Genomic DNA, 20,011 nt, shown 5'->3' with positions numbered 1-20,011 from the left:
ATTAACTGAACATGGGATTCTTACGGAAATAAACCTCGTTCCATGGCTGCGGCGTATGTGATACTCTTCCTCAATGTAATGGAGAAATTTTCCAATCCCAGGTCTCAGGAGGATGTAAACACAGCAGTGTTCAAAACAGAAAAACTATGAATTCATTACATTAAGATATAAAAAAAAACGTGAAGCCGCTGCAGCACTAATAGGCCTGTCAGAATATTTGCACCCTACAGGAATTTAAAATGCACTGTGCATATCTAATGTTTTGGTATGTTTGGATGCGATCATTGCCAACTTTCGCCGCGCTGAAGCTGCCAACAATTGTTTTCTCGTCAGAGTAAAAAATGGCACCAAGAGATTTATAGAGAGTTCGCCACAATCCATATTGTGTGCTTTAAAATATGCCTTTCGCTCGAAGAACGAGAATCGCAAGGAGTAGGTTGTTGACAGTGCCCGTTCCCGAAATTGCGTTCGAATTGGGAGGATACTAATTTGCACAGGTAAAAGAAAGAATTTCTTTCTCGGACTAGTAATATGAATGCAATGAAAGGGTCTTGTTTTAATTGCATGATGTGAACGCGAGACTTGAGAAAATTACCAAACGCATGAACCATATTTCAAGGACTGCGCTGGTTCCCCTCACACAATTTTACTGACACGCCTAACCTTTCAGGTGCAGTCAAGAAGTGCCTTTTCTAAAGCTTTTTAGGCGTGTACTTGCTTTTCAGGTTTAAATTGGCTGAAAAACTCACCGACCACATCTGGGCGTTTTCTTACCTTCGGAAATTAAAGAAATATATGATCTTGCTGTTTTGCGAGAATCTAGGATGAGAGAGCAGGCATAATAATAAAAAAGTGCATGTGAAAAACAAAATAAGAATTCTCCCTCCTTGAACATACTGCTGCCGATAACACTAGCAAGCACTAATCCGGAGTCATGTTCTTCAGCATGGTTTCTAGCGATATATATTTATTTCAGTGAGCATATGTCATGTGCATATTAAGGTCTTATTTTTTTCCCGGAACACGTTAACAAAAGGAGCAAAAAAAATAAACATGGCTTTATTCATTGAAAACAAACGGGTGCAATCTCGAAACCAAAGGATTGTTGTTCGCCGCCGAAGTCGAATGGCTGGAAATCTCCAATTGGCAGTGTGGCTGTATGCTTGGTCTTGAACACGAACACAGTCTTGCCGTCGCAAAACTGAAACAAATGCAAACAAAGCAAAGCAAAACAGGTTATAAACCTCGGTGGGCAGAGCTTCTGCCACATGAACAGTCTCCCCAACGTCTGAATTTGCGCCAGCTCGAATTATATGCCACAGCTCGACGCGCCTCTTTTAACTCTAACGTGTGACCCCATATTGGACGCGCATACACATTTGTCGCTTTGCTGCCTCGCAAAAATTGTTTTTCCTCTGACGGTGCCTGCAACCAGAGTTTGTGTAACGCGTTAGAAGTATTTGATTACTTGTAACCAATTATAATTTCTTGTAAATTTGCAATTAATCAATTATGTTTTCAAACAGTAACGTTCCGGATAATTCAGTTACTTTTTTCTGTGAATGATTGCCGGCAATCACTTAGTTCTTCTTTAAGTGTTAGTAACCAACGGCACAGTATTGAGAACCTCAACATGACGGCAAACACTGGTGCTAGCGGGGATGTGGGATGTTTCCTTCGTGAAAGAGCAAGAACGAAATGGCTACGGAGGAGCATCGTGAAAGATCATGTCCCTACCACAGCCGGGTGACCACCGTCCTCTACGACAATTCTCGCCCCAGGAAGTATCACGTGCACACTCTGTAGGCACGCCCCGTCCTGTCACATGGCACCGCAACTTCCCTCCCACTAAACCGAACTCGGCTGCTTCTTACAATTTTTTCTCAAAGTTGTTACTTTTCAAGAGGAGTTGTTTTTTGAAGTAGTCTTCTCTAGTACAACTTCAAAAAACAACTCGTCTTGAAAATTAACTTGTAAAAAAATTGGAGGGGCACTGAAGCTCCTCATTAAGGGTATGACGCGATAGCGTTAAAGGGGCGTTAATTCTCATGTGTGCGGGATTAGTCATTCTCGACTTTACATTCATAGATCCATGGGAATGCGCATACACACTCCCGGCGCAGGGATTGCAGCGGTTAAGTGATGCACCACTGCCCTGCGATGGCAGGTGCTCCCAACGGTGGCGCTTTTGCGACACGGGCCGGTCTTTCTGAGCAACCTCTCGCGACATATCATTAATTTAACTGCCATCTGCCGTGGTTGTCGTGAGTTGGCTCACAATCCAGTGGACAGGTTGAGATAACACGACAAGGTCACGTGACATAGGTGGCCAAATTAGGTTGCTTCTCTGGTGATTTTTCGCTCACAGCGCCGACGGTGATGACGCCAGATTTCCTGCGGAACCGGAGCTTTAACGGTATCGCGTTACCAAACTGAGCAATTAGTTTCAGTAGTTCATTGAAGACTCAGTAAATATGTGCTATGGCAATAACCGTTCGAAGGCAAATAACGCAACAATAATCAATTAATTTTCTGTAGTTTTTCAGTTACTATTTTGTGGCTGTAATTGACCACTGTAATTATTAATAACTCAGGTGGAGTAACGGTAATTGCCATCGGTGTCTTATTTTCTGTAATGTGTACAAGACTACCTACGACTAGCACCAAAAACTTCTAAATGTTTGCTTATACTGAGTTTGTAATGCCGGTCTTGAGTATGCAAACATTGTTTAGTTCCCACAATCAGTTACTAACAAACACCATGTGCCTGGAGAGGTTTCAACGAAAAGTAGTAAGGTTCAACCATGACAAATACAAATATTCTGATTCTTTTACCAACCTTGCAGGCTTCTGTAATCATCATCTAAAGCGAGGAAAGATTGCCTTAAGTTTTTATTCTAGTTGCTACACAATCTTTACAGCATAAACCCGCTAAAATATGAAGTTCGACAAAAGCATTTGTTGGGCGAGTTGGTGTTTACGATGATCCATAACTACAGCGCAAACGACAGGACAGCGCTGTGTGGCGTCCCTTCTTCATCTCTGTCCTGTCGTTTGCGCTGTAGTTATGGATCATCGCTAAAATATGTGTCTCTTTCAAAGTCATGGCAAACAGAGAATAAACACGAGCATACACTGAACGAATACACATGTCGTACCGACGCCTTCAAGAATTAATTTTCAGCTCTAGTCATTCGCAAATTGAACCAACTGGATTCATAAATCACCAGCTCAAGTTCCCTTTTTAACCTCAAGGCAATGGAATCTGTCCCAAAGCGGTAACCCGGTGATCGTCGTCCATCCTTCCAGCCGGTAGTGCAACCTGTTCACTTTCCATCCCCATATGGCCTTTTCTTTTTGTTTTCGTGCATGTGCGTGTGCTGCTCGAAGTGGCTCTTTTTTATTTTTGTTGTCTTATTCATAGATACAGGCGTAAAATATTATACCTGCAGGACTAATTGCTACCATCAACCACCATTATTACATTATCAGTTTACGATTGTTTTCCCACGCAGGGTTTTGAGTTTGATGTTATTGAATGTTAACCTGCTAATTAGTTTGTTATAGTTCTTGACTAGATTATTGCTAATATATAACTATGATGCATTTTTGTTTATTCTCAACTCAAAGTAGGACTGAGTATCGACTTGTGAGGGCCTCATAATTATACTTGCAGTATTGGAAAAAAAAATAATGTAATTTAGATGTCTGACGGTTCTCACTGCTCATGTTTGCAGATACATTTCGAGCGACGGAACGCAAAGCAGTGATCAGGGAGACTAGAGCGATTGTCTAGCACCGCCATACAGAAATACACACATTCAACGAACGCACACAGCGCTATAAGCAGCTGAACGCGGGGCATACATTTGCTCAAAGTGGCCTTGTGAGACACCGTCTTAACTCCCCTCCCCCTCCCCCAGCCATCGCCTTTCATACCTTCACCATTTTAAAATGCGTCTTCCTCCACAGCTAGCAGAGAAATGGCCATCATCATGACGGACATCATATATGTGTAGGACGAGAGTACGCACCCCATGTATAGGGGGAACTCGCAACGCTCCTCGTGTGGCTATATTTTGGATTTCTCTAATATACAAATTCAGGTGCAACGAGGCACTTTTGTATGACTTTTCTCAGTGGTGACTAATCACTAGCACAAAAAAGTTCATCTTCATCATTTCTGTCACTTCTAACTGCGACAAGAAGGCCTTGTTTTCGATGTCGCCTTGGTTATTTTTGAAAATGCGTTTGGGGATTTTCCGGACGGTGCTAAATGATAACAGCGCATTCATATCTATCAATGCAGGTCTCCACCATTCTGAGCGGGCATGCACCTATCTCTATCGTTGCGAGCAGTCAGAGTACAAGTCGAAAATTACAGCCTTTGCATTGCCTAATACTTTTAAATATCCAGGAAAGAAAATAACAACTCTGTTCACGCCTTTCACTGACTCCTTTCGGAGCACGACAGAACGTTCACAGAAAGCACCAGCCATCGCTGATGAGCACGCGTATACATCCTGTCGCGTTTCGTTAAACTTCGTCGCATGTTCGAAATAAAACGGCGCCTTGAAGAGGCATCCAAAAAAGCAGCGTCTTGAAGTCCGCGGCAAGCGTTCCCACCTGGCAATCGTCCACGGGTACCGTGGGACTGTCCTTCGCGAAGCTCATCTGCGCCTCGTTGCGGCCCCGGAAGCGAAGAGCGCGTGCGTGGTCTTTGGTACGCTGGCTGTACCAGGCGTTCACGTTGTTGCACACGAAGGTAAAGTTTTGGTACGCGCCGGTGCTCAGGAGACTGAGGAAGCGCAGCTGCACGTCCCCCACGGTTCAGTAGCGCAGCCGGAAGCCGCCTTTAAGGCTGCTGAACCACGAGGACGCGTTGCTGGCAGCGGAGGCGGACTCTGGCTTCTCCCACCGGCGCGCCTTGGTAACATGGAGGAGACATTGCAATCATACGCGCTGCCTTCAGAGACTCTGATAAGTTGTCCGTGCAATGTTAGCCGCTGAAGTATTGTCGTTTTTTTTCAACTATCGCCATTTAGCTGGCATCACTCGGGCTTCGCTTCCCTCAGCAGGCAGGGGGCCTATTATTTTTTATTCCTTTTGTTTTGCTCAACAGATTCTTTGTACATACAGGGCGATTTTATTAACCATTGGATATATATATATATATATATATATATATATATATATATATATATATATATATATATATATATATATATATATATATATATATATATATATATATATATATATATGGGGGGGGTGTTTAAAAACTGTGAAAGATACATCGGTGCAGTCTGTTGAGCTAGACTGTACAGCGAGGTGGATATTGTGTACCTCACAAGGATCCATAGTTAGACAATTAAATGGCTCAAATATAATCATATTCTTCTTGTTTTTTTTAATTTTAGGAGCCAAGATTAAGCTGCGAAATTGATGGTTATCAGCATCAAAGTTGAGCCCTGTTTTTTAATATTTTTATTCGGTAACGTGGTTTGAAATATCCATTTGAAAGCACGTTGAGTTGGCATTCCCGCATTTCCTAGTTAAATAATAACGGCGCTGCGCGTGGTATATCGTCATCGAAAAGTTAACTTCGTGTACATCATGAAATACGCAAAATGCGGCTGTTTTGATGCATAAGAAGTGCAAGAGACGAAAATTTATCAGTATGCAATGCGCAAAAGCCAACCCAACACGCTTTCAAATGCGTATTTTCGACATAAACTATTTCGAAAGAGACTGCCTATCAAGAAAATTTAAAAACGCAGCTCCCTTCGATGTTGACGGACATCAATTTCGCAATATAATCTTGGCTCCTAAAATCAAAAATAAAAAGTTTATTCGTTAGTGTTATTTAACTAATATGTTAAATACTGAAATTTACGCTCTCACGGAAACCCTTTTGGTGATGAATGTCTAGTCGGGAATAATGAACCACTTCACACATTCTATCTATTTTTTTTAGGGGCCAGCTATAGCTCTAAATGACCGTCTTTTCTGCTTCTCGCTTTTTCCTGTCCTCGTTTTCTTTGCACTTTCTTTGTCACCATTACCAAAAAAAAGGGACCAAGATGAAACCTTTGTATTTATGTTATCTTGGTCTCCTTGTGAAGAGAATGACATCTTGTAATACCACAACATTCCGTCCGGCTATATGAGGCACATTCGTTTATCTCGCACATCGAAACAATATCGCATCACACATATAGCGCCAGAAGAAAATTAAACAAGCTGTTCGTCATTCTGAAGAAAAAAGAGCCTATGGATAGAAGGCGAAGGAAAAATAACCTTATTAAACTAATCCAAGAAAGGCCAGGGTTATGCGCTGCACTGGCCAACTCTATTCTCCGGCCGACCTACCTGGACAAGCGCGCCGAGTCCGTGTCCCCGTCGGCGAACACGCAGGTCTCTCCGCCGGCGCGCATGCAGCCGAAGACGCGCCATGAGTTGTCTGGCACGCCCCAGTTGGAGTCCACCCAGTACAACCCATCAGAGGAGTCTGGATGCGCGAGCCACAGGTCGCGGCACGATCGAGACGGGTTGTGCCGGGAGCCCAAGGGGCGCCGGATCTGCTCTATCTCGCGCCGCAAGATGTACACTTTAGCGAAGATGTGCGTCAACGTTCGGCTGATTTTTTCTTACGCCACTTCGTCCACTGGCTCCGCGGCGGCCGTAGAGTTCTTGTCATCGTCGTCATTGCCGTCGTCTCCAATGATGACCACGTAGTCTTCTTCCGGGCAGGCGTTGTCTACTCATTCGAGGCTACGTTTGAACCTGTTGTGCAGGTCCCTCTGGAACAGCATCTCTGGGGGAAACTGAAGGCCTTCGCCCGGCGGACCCTGGGAATCACGCACGCAATGCGAGTTAAGAAGAAATCAATTCACCTTGTTTGACTAACCTGTTTGTTACACTGAGTGCCGTACAGAGTGCCTGTTCAGGGCTCTTTGTTCGTACCCCCAAACTTCTCCCCATGCTTGCAAACAACACTAGTTTCCATATGATTTGACTCCTGCATGCTGTAACGTTCGTGAAGAAAGTGACATAGTTCTTACACACGCACCGTATTAACTGATTCGCAGCGCTCATTACTGAAAGATGTGTGAAACACCTTAAGACCAGGTCGATTATTTTTCTGCTCCGACAAGAACGCAGATCCTGGGCACATATTCCCACAGTGCAGCATGCTGCACCGGGGCGTTTGTCCGGTGCTCCGGACTTCACATTCTCCAGTGAAGTGCGCGCTCTTCACAGCATTATATGTTCATGAACTTCATGAAGTTTGGTCTCAGGATTACTTTCAAGGTTTGCCGACACAAGCTTCAGCATGATAAGGCTATTTTCTTATTTTCATCCTACAGGTGACACTGCTTGTCTCATATGATTGGGATCATCACCGAGACATATATAAAGCGGTAACCGCACGAAGCGGTGTTCCTGGCGACGTGACATACCATGGCAACGGCTGTCGCCTACCGCGGCCCCAGGTACGCCCGCACGAAGCGACGAGACTTGGCAACAGAGCGGCGCATTTTCAGTGCCGCTATGTTGCCGCCGCCTCACCGTTGTCACCTCGTGTCATGAGGGGACTATTACGATTCTAGTACCCCCCCGCCCCCTTTTAAGTCTAAACTACGTTAAAAGCCCTGATGAGAATTCCTCTGGCAACACATTGTATTTCTAAGAGACAGGGTGCTGTGGTGTCAAACTACATTCCGCGGTGCTGAGACTTGCAATAAGTGACGGTTCTCTTTGCATTATAGATAACAATGCATACGACACAACAGGCTTTCTTTTTATATTCTTACCAATCATTCACTGAACTATTTTCATGCATGGCTCAGACGGAGTAGGCGTCAGCGGCTTCTCCGCTGAAACCATGCTAGACAAACAAACTTTACTCTCAAAATAGCTAGATTGGAACTTACATACCCTCAAAGCATTCTGATATTAGCTAGTCTCGCGAGCTGGTTTCGGGCTATAAGCGAAATTTTCTGCAAAGCCAGAAACTGAGCGACGCGATGAGCGACAGTGTCGCCAACAATTATTGCCACACGCGGTTAGCGCTTCGCAGCTCTCCCGATATTCTTCTCGTTCCCACACTACAGATTGCTTCTTGAAGAAAAAGCATGGCAAACACTGAGATTGACACGCTTAGAAAAGTCAAGCTATATAGTCAAACATCGCTATAACGAAACAGTTTATAACGAAATAATGGATATAACAAAAGAATACCTGTTCCCCTTCGAAGCTCCCTTAGGAGACCATGTATTCAATACCTCGTTTTTACGAAGCGAAATATCCTACGACGTGACATCATGAATAGAAACTGAACATCACTGGCCATTTCATGCTGAGTTTTTCCATTTGTAACGATACGCCGCAGTTCCGTAGCCATACGATGCGCAAAATCGAAATGGCCGCTTATAACAGGCTCGCTACAACGCCGCACAAGCATACGGAAAACTTTTCGCATGAGGCCCGCATGAGCGTTTCTCCGGACCCTTCGTCGCCTTCGGCGCGAGATGCCCAATCACCCATTTTTACCGAAACTCGAGCCCGCGGCCCACTCAAAAATGCCACTTAACACGGCAAGAATTGCATGCTGCATCTCGACAGAGTAGCCAAGGTTATTGGCGCACCTCCGCTCTCCAACCCACTCGATGTGCATGGCTCGCTGGGAGCGCGCTGTACTTCTTAGGTGCCGTCTGCAGACCAGTTTCGGTTTTCGCGGCCTGACAATATCAACACGCCGCTTGTTTCAAAAGGTCAATATTAGTGACAACGGCGGAATACAAAAGGCATAAGACGATTTCCGTTCACCAGAACGCGGCCACAATCAAAGCGGTCACATCGGGTCAAATTGTCAGCTAGCGAGGGGCTTTGATGTCGCTGCGCGCCAGCCGTCTGCAATATTCGGCAACAAAGAGCCAATCACTAGCACCGTCACCCGCAGTGTGCAAGGAACAGGAAAGAAGGTAAGAGACATATGTCTCCGAAGCAATTGAGGGAGCTTTCAGAAATTATAAACGGTTCTGCGGTAGACCTCAGTCTAGCGTACTCGTCCCCGGCAATACATTACTGTCTTACAGTGACGCCTGCAAGCTCATGCGTCATGCGGGGAAGAAAACCAACTCGGCCACTATAGCCGCGTAATCGCAGCGCCCTCTTTCACCTGTGTCCGTATCTGCTTCAGAACCGAGGACGTTGGGCCAAATATTCTGGATGAGTTTCATACCGTCCTCTATGACAATATTCCTTCAAGACTCATTTGCTACGCCCCGCGGGAAAAAAATGCGCCTGCGATTACACGGCTGATATGTTTAGTCGAGGGTTTGACGGCATACCATTTGGTAAGGAATCATGGTGATGCAGATTGCTGGTCACTGGCCAAACTCAAAAGATGAAAAGACGTTTCGGGAGCACTACGGCTCCCTTGTTCACTATATTTATGCAGATTGCTGGTCACTGGCCAAAGTCAAAAGATGAAAAGACGTTTCGCGAGCACAACGGCTCCGTTGTCACTGTATCTATACGATATAGTAAACAAGGGAGCCGTAGCCTCACGCTGATATGTTTAGTTCGTCTACCTATAATGAGCCGCGTCGGGAGCGTTTGGTGCGAGTGTTGGAGATCGGGGGCAGACTAAACACCACACATTTTTCCCTCGGTCAACACGGTGCCAGAATACCCGTTGACATGTGACAGCTGTGGCCAATGTTAATGCGGCTGTAATGAAGTAGCGGTTGTAACGAAATGATCTTGGACCCCCTTCGACTTAGCCATAGTGAAATTCTGCTGCATACCAAAAAAAAATTGTTGCCTTCACAGAAAAGGGCTGACGTCATAAAATAAAGGTGGCAGCGGTTATTGACCTTGCACAAGATGTTTTAGTTGCCACCGCCGTGGCTCAGTGGTTTTACCGTTCAAGTTCTGAGCCTACGATCGCGGGATAGAATCCCGGCTGCTGCGTACATATTCCGGCGGCAGGTAAATGCAAAAATAGTGTTGTGTGGCACACATGGGCAATGAAGGGACGCAGAAGTTGAGGGCCGAGACTTAATTTCGACCACTTTGGTTTGTTTAACATGCACTCTCATCGCACAGCGCGCGGGTGCTGTTGCATTTCGCCTTCATTATCGCCAGGTTAGGACTCCAACCCGCTGTTTCGGGCACAGCTGCCAATCACCATAGCCACTGAGCCACCGTGGCGGGTCGAAATGCAAGCTCGTGTGGTTTGCGATTTCATGTCTGGTCAAAAGCTTCGGGACGTTAAAGAATACAGAGTAGGTGCTTTCCTTAGCCGCGAGAGCCCAGAGATTGTCGCTTTAAGCTATGCTCTAGCTCCTGACCTTTCAAAGAGCAGGACTGATTAGTTGTGTATAAACAGTTTTCATTATGGTCGCCTACTGACTACTCTGTAATGTTTGTCTCGTTATACCACAAATGCAACCAGTATACATCTCTCCTCTTCACGCTTCCACTTTCAGCTCAAGTCAAAAGCTTCCGGCACCCCAGTTTCCAATTGGAAGAAAGGCAACGGCTTGAACCAGTGCTACCTTTCGACGAACAGTTGAATTTTGTAATAATACGGTTTGCATTTTGTAATGATATGGCCTAGTATTTAAGCGAGCTCCAGGAGTCTAGAATTAATAGCCGCTTAGGTATCTTTAGAAGTAAACTTCGGCGAGTTTACCAGGTCCAATTGGTCCTGCAATGGGCGAAAAGATTTGCAGAGCTATTTCTTTGAATGCCCTGTCCGCTTCCAGATGTTACGTTAGTATAACCTTCAAGATACTATTTACGTAACCGTTCTCTCATCCGAGATACGTTTTCTTCTGAGGACATATATTATCAGCGGGCCTAAATAATAGATTTTGCCGTTCGGTTATTGTCAGCATCATGCTAAATATTTTGAGCGAAGTCCATCATTGGTGACAATGACCATGCAAACATATAAGAACAAAAAGCAGATAAAAGCAAAAAAAGGTACTTCACTTGGCAACAGTAAGAATTCACATCACGCATAGCTAACTTGCAAATAGAGATTTCTTAAACGGTATACCCACAGGGGACCTCCGGGTCCCTGTAACAAATAAAGAAAGCAGGAAGTTCAAGTTACCGGTTATGGCCGGAGAACCAATGGGGTATTTTTTCGCTAAGATTTTATACTTCCTTACGTGAGGCCCAGTTTCACCTTTCATTCCGGCTAGCCCCTGCATCAAAAAAGAAAATGATAACATTATTTTGCGCCCCAATGCCTGCTGTGCTGCAGTGCCAGCTGTGGAAAATGGAATTTATTTAGAATAACAGCCTGAGGGGTGGGTTGGTGCATGATGAAATGAACGGCGGCGCTAACAAGGACAGGAACAAGAAAGAGAGAAATCGCTAGAAAACGGAGGCGGGTCGGATTTGCCTCCCCATTGTAAAGAATGCAAGTGTGAGCCAAGGCTTAACGGAATAAGGATTCTGGGCGGGAGTCGCGATCAGGTGGCACGGGAAATTCTTGAGGCTTTTATGATTAAAAATAAGGGAAGCACTTGTTTTAGCGACCCTTCGGTATCCCTCCGTAGAATTAAAGTATCATTTCTTGATAACTTTTTGTGACATCTTGTACTGTGCGACTTCTCAGGCCTCAATTTCTAGCGGCCGTCTGTTGTGTTTGTTTGTTGTTGTTCCTTACGAGAATGTTATTGGTTTTATCCTTTTTAGTGTTTGTCGTTTTTCGGTTTCTGACTGCTTTTGCTTCTCATGTATGACTGCTTTTGGTACGATTGTTTGACACTGGTTTTGCTAAGAAATGCCCCCTCCTTTTATTTTTTTTTATTTTTATCGTTTTATTATTTTTAGTTTTTTAATTTCTTATCTGTTACTTTATCTGCATGGATTATATTTTCTTGTTCGTTATCCTGATGTTGCTGCTTTTTTTTCCACATGCTGGGTTCGGAGCGAGTATGCGATGAGTCTCATGCTTGAGCTGAATGTTTAAATATGCCACTTTTCTCTGCAATAAACAGTTGGGATTTTTTTATCTGAACGCTTTTAGGTCCCGGAATTCCTGTGGGTCCCTGCAGTCCCTTGCCCCCCAAACAAATAAATATATAATACCTGCTCGAAAAACCAACGGCATTTGCACAAAAGACCCAGCACGCGTACGAAAAAAAAAGCCGAGACGAATATCTGCATTCGAGTAATGGAAATTCAGAGCGACAAATTTATTGAGATATTTATTTGTGTACTGCAAAAACTAGGTCAATGAAATTTTTTTGTCTTCTTGCTTTTATTATTCGCCTTGTCATTTCAAAACAGAATGATACACGCTACAATTCTCTGGAACCAATATTTACTGAACCTCCTTTCCCCAGTCTCATGAAATGTTACGCGATTCCGAGCAGGGGGGGGGGGGTGAGGGATGAGAAGGGGCACAACAAATTATAATAACGGGCTTCTTGGATTCGAGAAACCGAAACCATTCACGTCATACTCACGTCATACCCGCCTCTATCCACCATATTGGATCGTGACGTCATCATTGGCACGCGGCAGGTGGTTGTTTCTAGAATGCTATTTTAGATGGCGCTAAAGGTCTCGATGTGAGATGTGCTGTTTTCTAGTTGCAGCCACAGATGGCGCTTTCATCTCGGGGTCGTAGCAGACCTCACGAAAACTCGAATTGTCATGAGTAGTTGCTGCCACAGATGGCGCTGGGATCAAGGGTGGTAGCGGACTCCACGGAATCTCGAAACGTGATGAGTAAGAGCTAAGGCTCTTTATACGTTTAACGTCGGCTCGAACTGACCGCGAAGACTATAGTCAACATTAAAAACTGACAGAATTAGCTGTTTAATACATACCGGCTCTCCCTTTGGTCCATCCGATCCTTTGGGCCCTTCCATGTAACAGGACTCTGTAAAAGCAAGTTGGACTGAACTGAAACTTTTCCCTACCTCTCTTTGTTGATAGCCCCACTTTCAGCCGCAGCTGTATAAAAAAAAGAAAAATATTATTGTGCCAACTCATTCGGATCGAAGGCACGTCTGGTAGCAATGTACACTGTAAAGATCATTTATGCAAATAGAAATGTACTTCGAGAAATATACTACGAAAGAAGAAAAGAGAGTTCTGCTTAACTGGTGAATGAAGGTATATAAGGAAATCTCGATTATGATGCGAAAATTGCATAAAGGCAACAACCTGGCTGGGCTTGCGAGTGCTTGCGAAGTCGACGTTAAAGCCGCTTTAAATACTTCAACATTTTTCGGAGTACCCGGCAAAGCGGCAGTGAAATATCTGCAGCGCACAACCCCCACCCCACCTCTGAACTCGCTTCCTGGTGCACCTATATCACGTGACCGAAGCCGCCGCAATCCCAAGAGCTCCCTCTCCCAGGCTCACAAGGCCTCGTTGCCCGAGTCCACAGGGATAATATTGTATTTCCGCGAACGCCAGATTTATTGGTTACGCTTTTCTATGACGCAAATGCCGCAGCTATTTACCCTGGAGAAAGTACCGCACACAGCTCCCGCTAAAAAATAAAGAGAATAATAGTTCTTCCTTCTGTTTTAATAACCGAAGTGCCCGTTAGGGTATTACATAGGAGGGGGGGACGCATCATGAAAAACTCGTCAAAGCATTGCATCGTCGTCGCAAGTTAACAATACCAGTTATTTAAAAAACAAATAAAATTATTAGCTTTCTTTAGGCAACACTGAAGAAAACATACGGTAAGTGCGGTATACACTGCAGTATATACAGCGATGCGCATGCAGCCGGGTTACGATAAACACACAAAGAATAAAAGATGTATTCAGGGCAAAAGGAAAAAGTATGGATAAAAACAACGAGAGAGAGAGAGAAAGAGAGAGAGAAATAAACTGAGGGCGGGGAAACTTCTCTCATTGAAGTCAGTTATCCTGCCTTAACCACTTACTCATAGTAGCGTGAATAACTGTCTTCAAATTTTTCGTTGCTCGCGAAGCAAACAATGTCTTCATTAAGATCATTTCATTCATTATACCGCAGATAAAGAAATGAAAACCATAATAAATTCGCTCGCGCAATTGCATGGCTTCACCTCACCTCACCTCACGCAAATGCATGGTTCCACTTCACGCTGATCTCACAAAAGGTGAGATCAGCATCTGAATCACACGCTGAAACTGTATCTACATAGCTACAAAACCAAAAGCAATAAGAACAACTGAATCCAGATGCACTAATCACACATTAGCTGTCATGTATTTTCGTAGAGTATGATTTCAGCAAGAAGTTTCACGGGAACTGCCGATCCAGCACGCGGACTACTGGAAGAATGCATAAACATTGAAGGTGTTACTATAATCAACAGCCAGTTTCTATACAGTGAAAAGAAATGCATAAACTCTACCTTCGGCCCAGTAGATCCCCCATATGTCCTGAAAGGCCGGGAACCCTCTTTACCCTTGTGGAGAAAAACATAAAAATATCAGTGAATTTTTAAGAACTTCTAAAAATACTGAAAAATCATAAATAAAACGTTGTGTACATTATACTCAAGGCATGTTCTCAGCAATCCACAAGTGCCGGCTGAAAGTAAAAGAATGGAATGGAGACCATACAGATAGTGATTTTCTTTTTAACATACATCCCAGCGTAATCAAAGCTGCGCTACCGATATAGTTTCTTTTCTTTTCAATACTTCTTTCTCGCTTTATGTAGCGCTGATATCATTGGTTCTTTGTCAGAATGTCCACAAGCTTGAGCTTTTTTGCGCACAATATTTGCTTTCTAAGTCGTCGAACACAGTACGCAATAATAGCAGTAATAACGATGAAGCGGGAAAGACCTGTGACATATGCCAGAGAACTGAATATTTAAGAGAATAAAGTCAAACATGTTAAAGGTCCGGCTTTATCGGCACCTGTCTGAAACTTGGTGTCTTTGTTCAAAACAAAAAATTATAGTTAGTATGGACGTGAAATTGTCGGGATGTTGCTCTAAATTGCAAACAGAATAAAATGCACAAGTATACCACTGAAACTGCCTAGAGCTTTGCCATGTTAACCGCAATTTTCTAAAAATGAGCTTTTTGAGTTAGAAGAACGGTTTTTTCGGCATAGCATTGTCTGTGGTGTAGCACCCCAGAAAACAGCTGAGACATGCTAACTAGTAGGCTGGTTAACTAATATTCAATAGCTAACTTTTTATTTCTTACTGTTAGTCTCCTTACTTATCGAGAGGCGTGTAGCCCTTCGTAAGTAATATTCATATCAGATTTTAGAATTTCCAAAACTCAGATGCCTTCGGAGCTGTGGCCCAGCAAATTCTGCCTACATTGCGCCAGAGTACATGCGCTTTCGAAAAGCTTTCAGGCAAAGCAACCTCTACAGTGCACGTAACTCGTCGAAATAGACAAAATTTTCCCGGCCATAGCACCGAGTGCAACAGAGTTTTCGAAATTCTAATTCTCATATCAATAATACCTACGGCGGGCTACTCGCCTCTCAGTAATTGAGGAGCCTAACGGTAATAGTTAAAAAGTTAACTACTCAATATTAGTTAAGTAGCCTGGTAGCACGTCTTAGCAGCATATTCTGACAGCTCCACCGCTGACAATGCAATGCCACAAAAAGCGCTCTTCTAGCTAAAAAAGCCTATTTATAAAAATAGCTGAATATCTTAGGTGAAACACCCCGTATGCATCATTTTTAATGCACTGACCTATTCAGCTTTGGTATGGTATGCCTGCAGTATACTGTCTAAATAAAGGCACGATAGCAAGGCCTGTGGCTTGGATGCTGTGACCAACCCTGTATTTAGAACCTCTGCTTTACATGCTTTTATACATTTTTGTTAACCTCCTGTGTAATGAATGGCGTATACACCTGGCGATTCGTTAGGTACTCTGTTAATTTGATAGATTTTGAGGCAAGTTTTAAATTTTGACGAAAAACCTGCAGGTTCTCTTCAGCGACTGAACAAATTTGCCAAACGTGGTTTTTCCAGTATACATCCTGAGATACAAGGATTCCCAGATAAATGTGTAACTTCATCCACTGTGGTTAGTAGGGTAGATCCGAGTACACTGTCGAAATCGTCTCCTATTCGTGAGCGGCAGAGCCACTCTATTTCCTAGTTTACCTGCACTTTCCAATATACTTCGACTCCAGAGCATCCTGACTCGTATAGCGCATGCACCTGGCTGTCTGAGCGTCACTCGTGCTTATCAGCAGAAAACGCACAGCCTTTGTCAGGAATTGTTCGCCTGGCGGTGTAATGCATGCGTGCCTCTTAAACCAGCACACTTGTATTTTCCCCACTAACCCCATCATTACGGAGCAGCCTTGTGGCATGTTGCACTGTCGGCAGAACACAAGCGAAAGCGCAACGCCCAGCGGACTGTGTACACGGCGCAAATCCCGAATCTGCGGCTCATAAACATCCTTTTGCTAGTAGGCCTGGGTATCTTTTCAAAGGTAAACGTCCGCACAAACGTGAACGGAGCGCGGTATTGCATTTCAACATTTATCACGCATTACCTAATTGAAATTACTTGCTGGTGTTGGACGTTGATGCGCTCTCTCGTGGACAAAGTGTTTCTTCCCCTCCGATAGTAAATTCGTGATTGAATTTAAAACGCAATAGAGTGCTCCCTTTGCTTATGTCCTTATCCGTACATTTCTCTAGTAGTTACGCTTGTGTCAATAGTGCCTGTTGTGTTTCCAGAGCTGCGCTTTCCCCAAGTTAGTGCGAGCGCGGGTAGTGCTGTCAAGCCGAACTGCACACGCGCACAGGTATCCAAGGTAATCCCACACACCACTGAGAGAGTCAATTGGGCGTGTTTTCAGTCATCTTCCCGTGTCTTTCGTGTCCATAAACTACTGGGCAAAATAAAACACTGAAAATTTAAAATGCCGTCAATCGAAATAAAGGAACAAATATTTCGGGACAAAAATGCATCGAGTTGTATTCCTGGTTATTTTGTAAAGAAGTATAAACCTGCATTTTTGGTTATTACTGGTCGATTGCCTATCCTTTCCTTCGAAAATCATGCAGAAGCCTGATTACTTCCTAGTCACATGATTTCAGAAGAACAATGGCCTGCAGTAGATATGCTTCAGAAACATCCAGGTGCGGATTCGAAAAAATGTGCAATGTGTGGCTTAGGTCACACCAAGGTTAGCCAACGCACGTTAACAGCCCAGGGGAAGCCCACGCACTTGCAGATTTTACACATGAAATACCTCGTGAACCTGTTTCTCGGCGCGTAAATGAACACAAGAGTGCCCCACCTTTTCTCTTGGTTCTCCCGGTGGCCCCTTTTCTCCCCATAGTCCTTCGAACCCCTGCGACAGATTCAACAAAAATGTAGCGCACAAAGCCGAAGAGAAAGCAAAAGGCGAAAAATGCTCTGCTCCAGCAGTGAGGAGAAAAAGGCACGTAGTCCACAGCGAAGGCATCAGACAGGGCTTCGTTCTGTGCGCTGGCTGGGTATCTGCTTGGGGCTGCCAGATCGGTGCTGGGCCGCCGGGCACCTACAGTTAATCTTAATAGCTTCAAGTTACCTCCACTAAGCCTTTTCGTACGGCCTTCCGAAGTAAGAAATTTTCGAAGAATGTGCCATATGTTCCCCGCAGAAGTTTGATTTTTGAATACCCAGAAATTCTGGACAAGCGAATGTGTCATCCCGAAATAGCTTATGAACGCCATTTTTTCATGTATTGTAAGATTTCACTATAAAAATCAACGTATCCGATTATCGCCCGTCGACAGACCTGCATTTTGTTCCTATTAACGTTTTTCTTATTCCCAAAAACATTCCCCATCGGTTCTCTAAAGCAGTTTCAAGTATTCGATGCGAGCGATGGACAAACTAAAATAAAAAATTTACTCGCATCGGAAGAGTAGACCGTTACCTTCAATATTTCTATAATAGTACCTTAAAATATTTCCACAATTAAAAAAAGATCTCCAAGAATTCTGAACTTCGGAGAATGTGCCGCATGATCCCAGCAAACGCAGTTTATTTATTTATTTATTTATTTATTTATTGTTTATTTATCAGCCCCTGTACGCCATTACAGTGGGGGGAGGGGGGGAGGGGAGTAAAATACTCAAAGCAAGAGCGTAAATACAGGAATTTCATCAACAATCAAAAATATGCTAACACTGGAATCAATTCAGCATAGAAGCAAGAGAGTCATTTGATACGACAGTTGCAAGAGACCATCAAGTCGATTCCAATCCCTGAAACTTCGGGGAAAAAAGGACATTTTGAAGGGCTCTGTTCTACAGTATATTTCTTTCACTTTGTTCCTGTGATCTGTACGCGACGGAATGTAGTTGGGACTCAGTATGTACCGACCCGGCGTGGCTGGGCTTCCCACGTGGCTTGAAAAATTTCATCAATATGCAAAATTGCACTCGTGTAGGCATAAAGATAGTTTCCTTGGCTCTGTGGCCCTTCAGTACACAGTCGTGTCAGAGAGTTAGCCGAATACGTTCGCTTTTTTTCCTTCCTTGTTGCAAAGTGTCAGTCAAGATCGTAAGCGGGAAAAGCAGGCCGGCATCGCTAAAAGATCAAATGTTGTTCGAGTCATAAATACAAGCAGTTCGAATAGTGCTTGATGACTATCGCAGCACTGCACCGTAAATAGGCTGGGATAACAGAACAGCTACGCGGCTGATATATACTTGTCTTCGGACCCCCAGGGCCTCCTATACCCTGGACGCCTTCGATGCTCGGGGCCTCACCTTGGAGCCCATGGTCGCCTTTCTGGCCGTTGGCCCCGGGTGAGCCCTGTGATAACGGGTAGCACGTGTCATAACAAACGCTCCACCACTTGCACGCGCGTCACCGAGAATGGTAAGACAGGAAATCCATAGCGCTTCAAAAAAAAAACATAAAGCTCATAACGATAACATTCCTGCCTTTACTAACTACTGTCATAAATTTGTGCATGCGTAAGCCCGAATAAAAAAATAATAAAAGCTCTTCATCAACGTGAAAACTTTCCGCTGCGTCGCCTGAAAGACAGTCACTTTGTCACCTTTGTCACCAGGCGGCCCACAAGGACCGTCGTCACTCTGCATTTCAGAGGGATAGGAAAGAAGTATAAACAGGAATCGTCATTCCTTACTATAGCACGGCAATCATTCAGAGTCACTGTGGCTCAAGACAGTTGCCTAACCTCTCGTGTCGCATGACATTCCTGATACAATTTCGTATCAAAGGTACACTGAGGACAAACTGAAGCTGGGCTGCAGCTGTAGCTTACGGCATTCTGACAATGAAGGCGCTACTATGACTGAGAATGGGACTTTCATAAGCTTGAAAAGGTCAAAAAATGAATCACAGGTGTCTCTACCATCGGCCGAATTCGCAGTCGAACAACGGTGGGTAAAATTTTTTCAGTCATATCTCTGAGGCTTGGCTACAACGCCAAGCCCTTTCAGTCTACGATCCATGAGTAATTTTCGGTCTTGACCTCCATGAGTAATTTTAGGTCTTGACCACCATAGCCTGAAAAAGCCATGGAATTGATTTTACTCGGTAGAAATGTATGAATTAGTGCTCAGTTTCCCATTAAGACGCGTGTGCAGAAAACCCCTTCATACTCACAGAGAAGCGCACACGCGCGCACGCACACACGCACGCACACACTTCGTGTCCGGGCAGGGAGACCCTCAGCCGAAGCGGACATCGTCCAACCGGTGCGGGGCCTCGCATGCGCTGAGAACAGCACGCATCCAGCACCCGGAAGCGCCGGGTCTCTCGTTGGGCGGCGAAACGTGTGTTACGTGGACATAGGCACACCATCAAAAAATCTTTATTCATGTCGAAAAGCTGTTTCCACATATATAGTTCATTACATTTGTGACATGAAGCAACTGTCAAAGTAAAAAAAAAGCTCCAGCAGTACGACGACCCCGTTCTCAGTCGCTAGACCATTGTTAGGTGTGGGGCTCCGACCCGTAGCAGGCCACCAGTCTTGGGGGATTTCGCTTCGATCCCACCGCTGCC

General features: G+C 44.4%; 1 pseudogene; it reads right to left on the bottom strand.

Annotated features, from left to right (window-relative positions):
- Positions 1-1,059: 1,059 nt before the first annotated feature.
- LOC144112911 (collagen alpha-1(V) chain-like) lies at positions 1,060-18,753 on the bottom strand (annotated as a pseudogene).
- Between the last annotated feature and the right edge of the window lie 1,258 nt (positions 18,754-20,011).

Source organism: Amblyomma americanum, chromosome 1, assembly GCF_052857255.1.
Source record: "Amblyomma americanum isolate KBUSLIRL-KWMA chromosome 1, ASM5285725v1, whole genome shotgun sequence".
Classification (NCBI taxonomy): Eukaryota; Metazoa; Arthropoda; class Arachnida; order Ixodida; family Ixodidae; genus Amblyomma; species Amblyomma americanum.
Note: the sequence above shows the minus strand (reverse complement) of the source record. Positions and strands in the feature narration are given on the sequence as shown.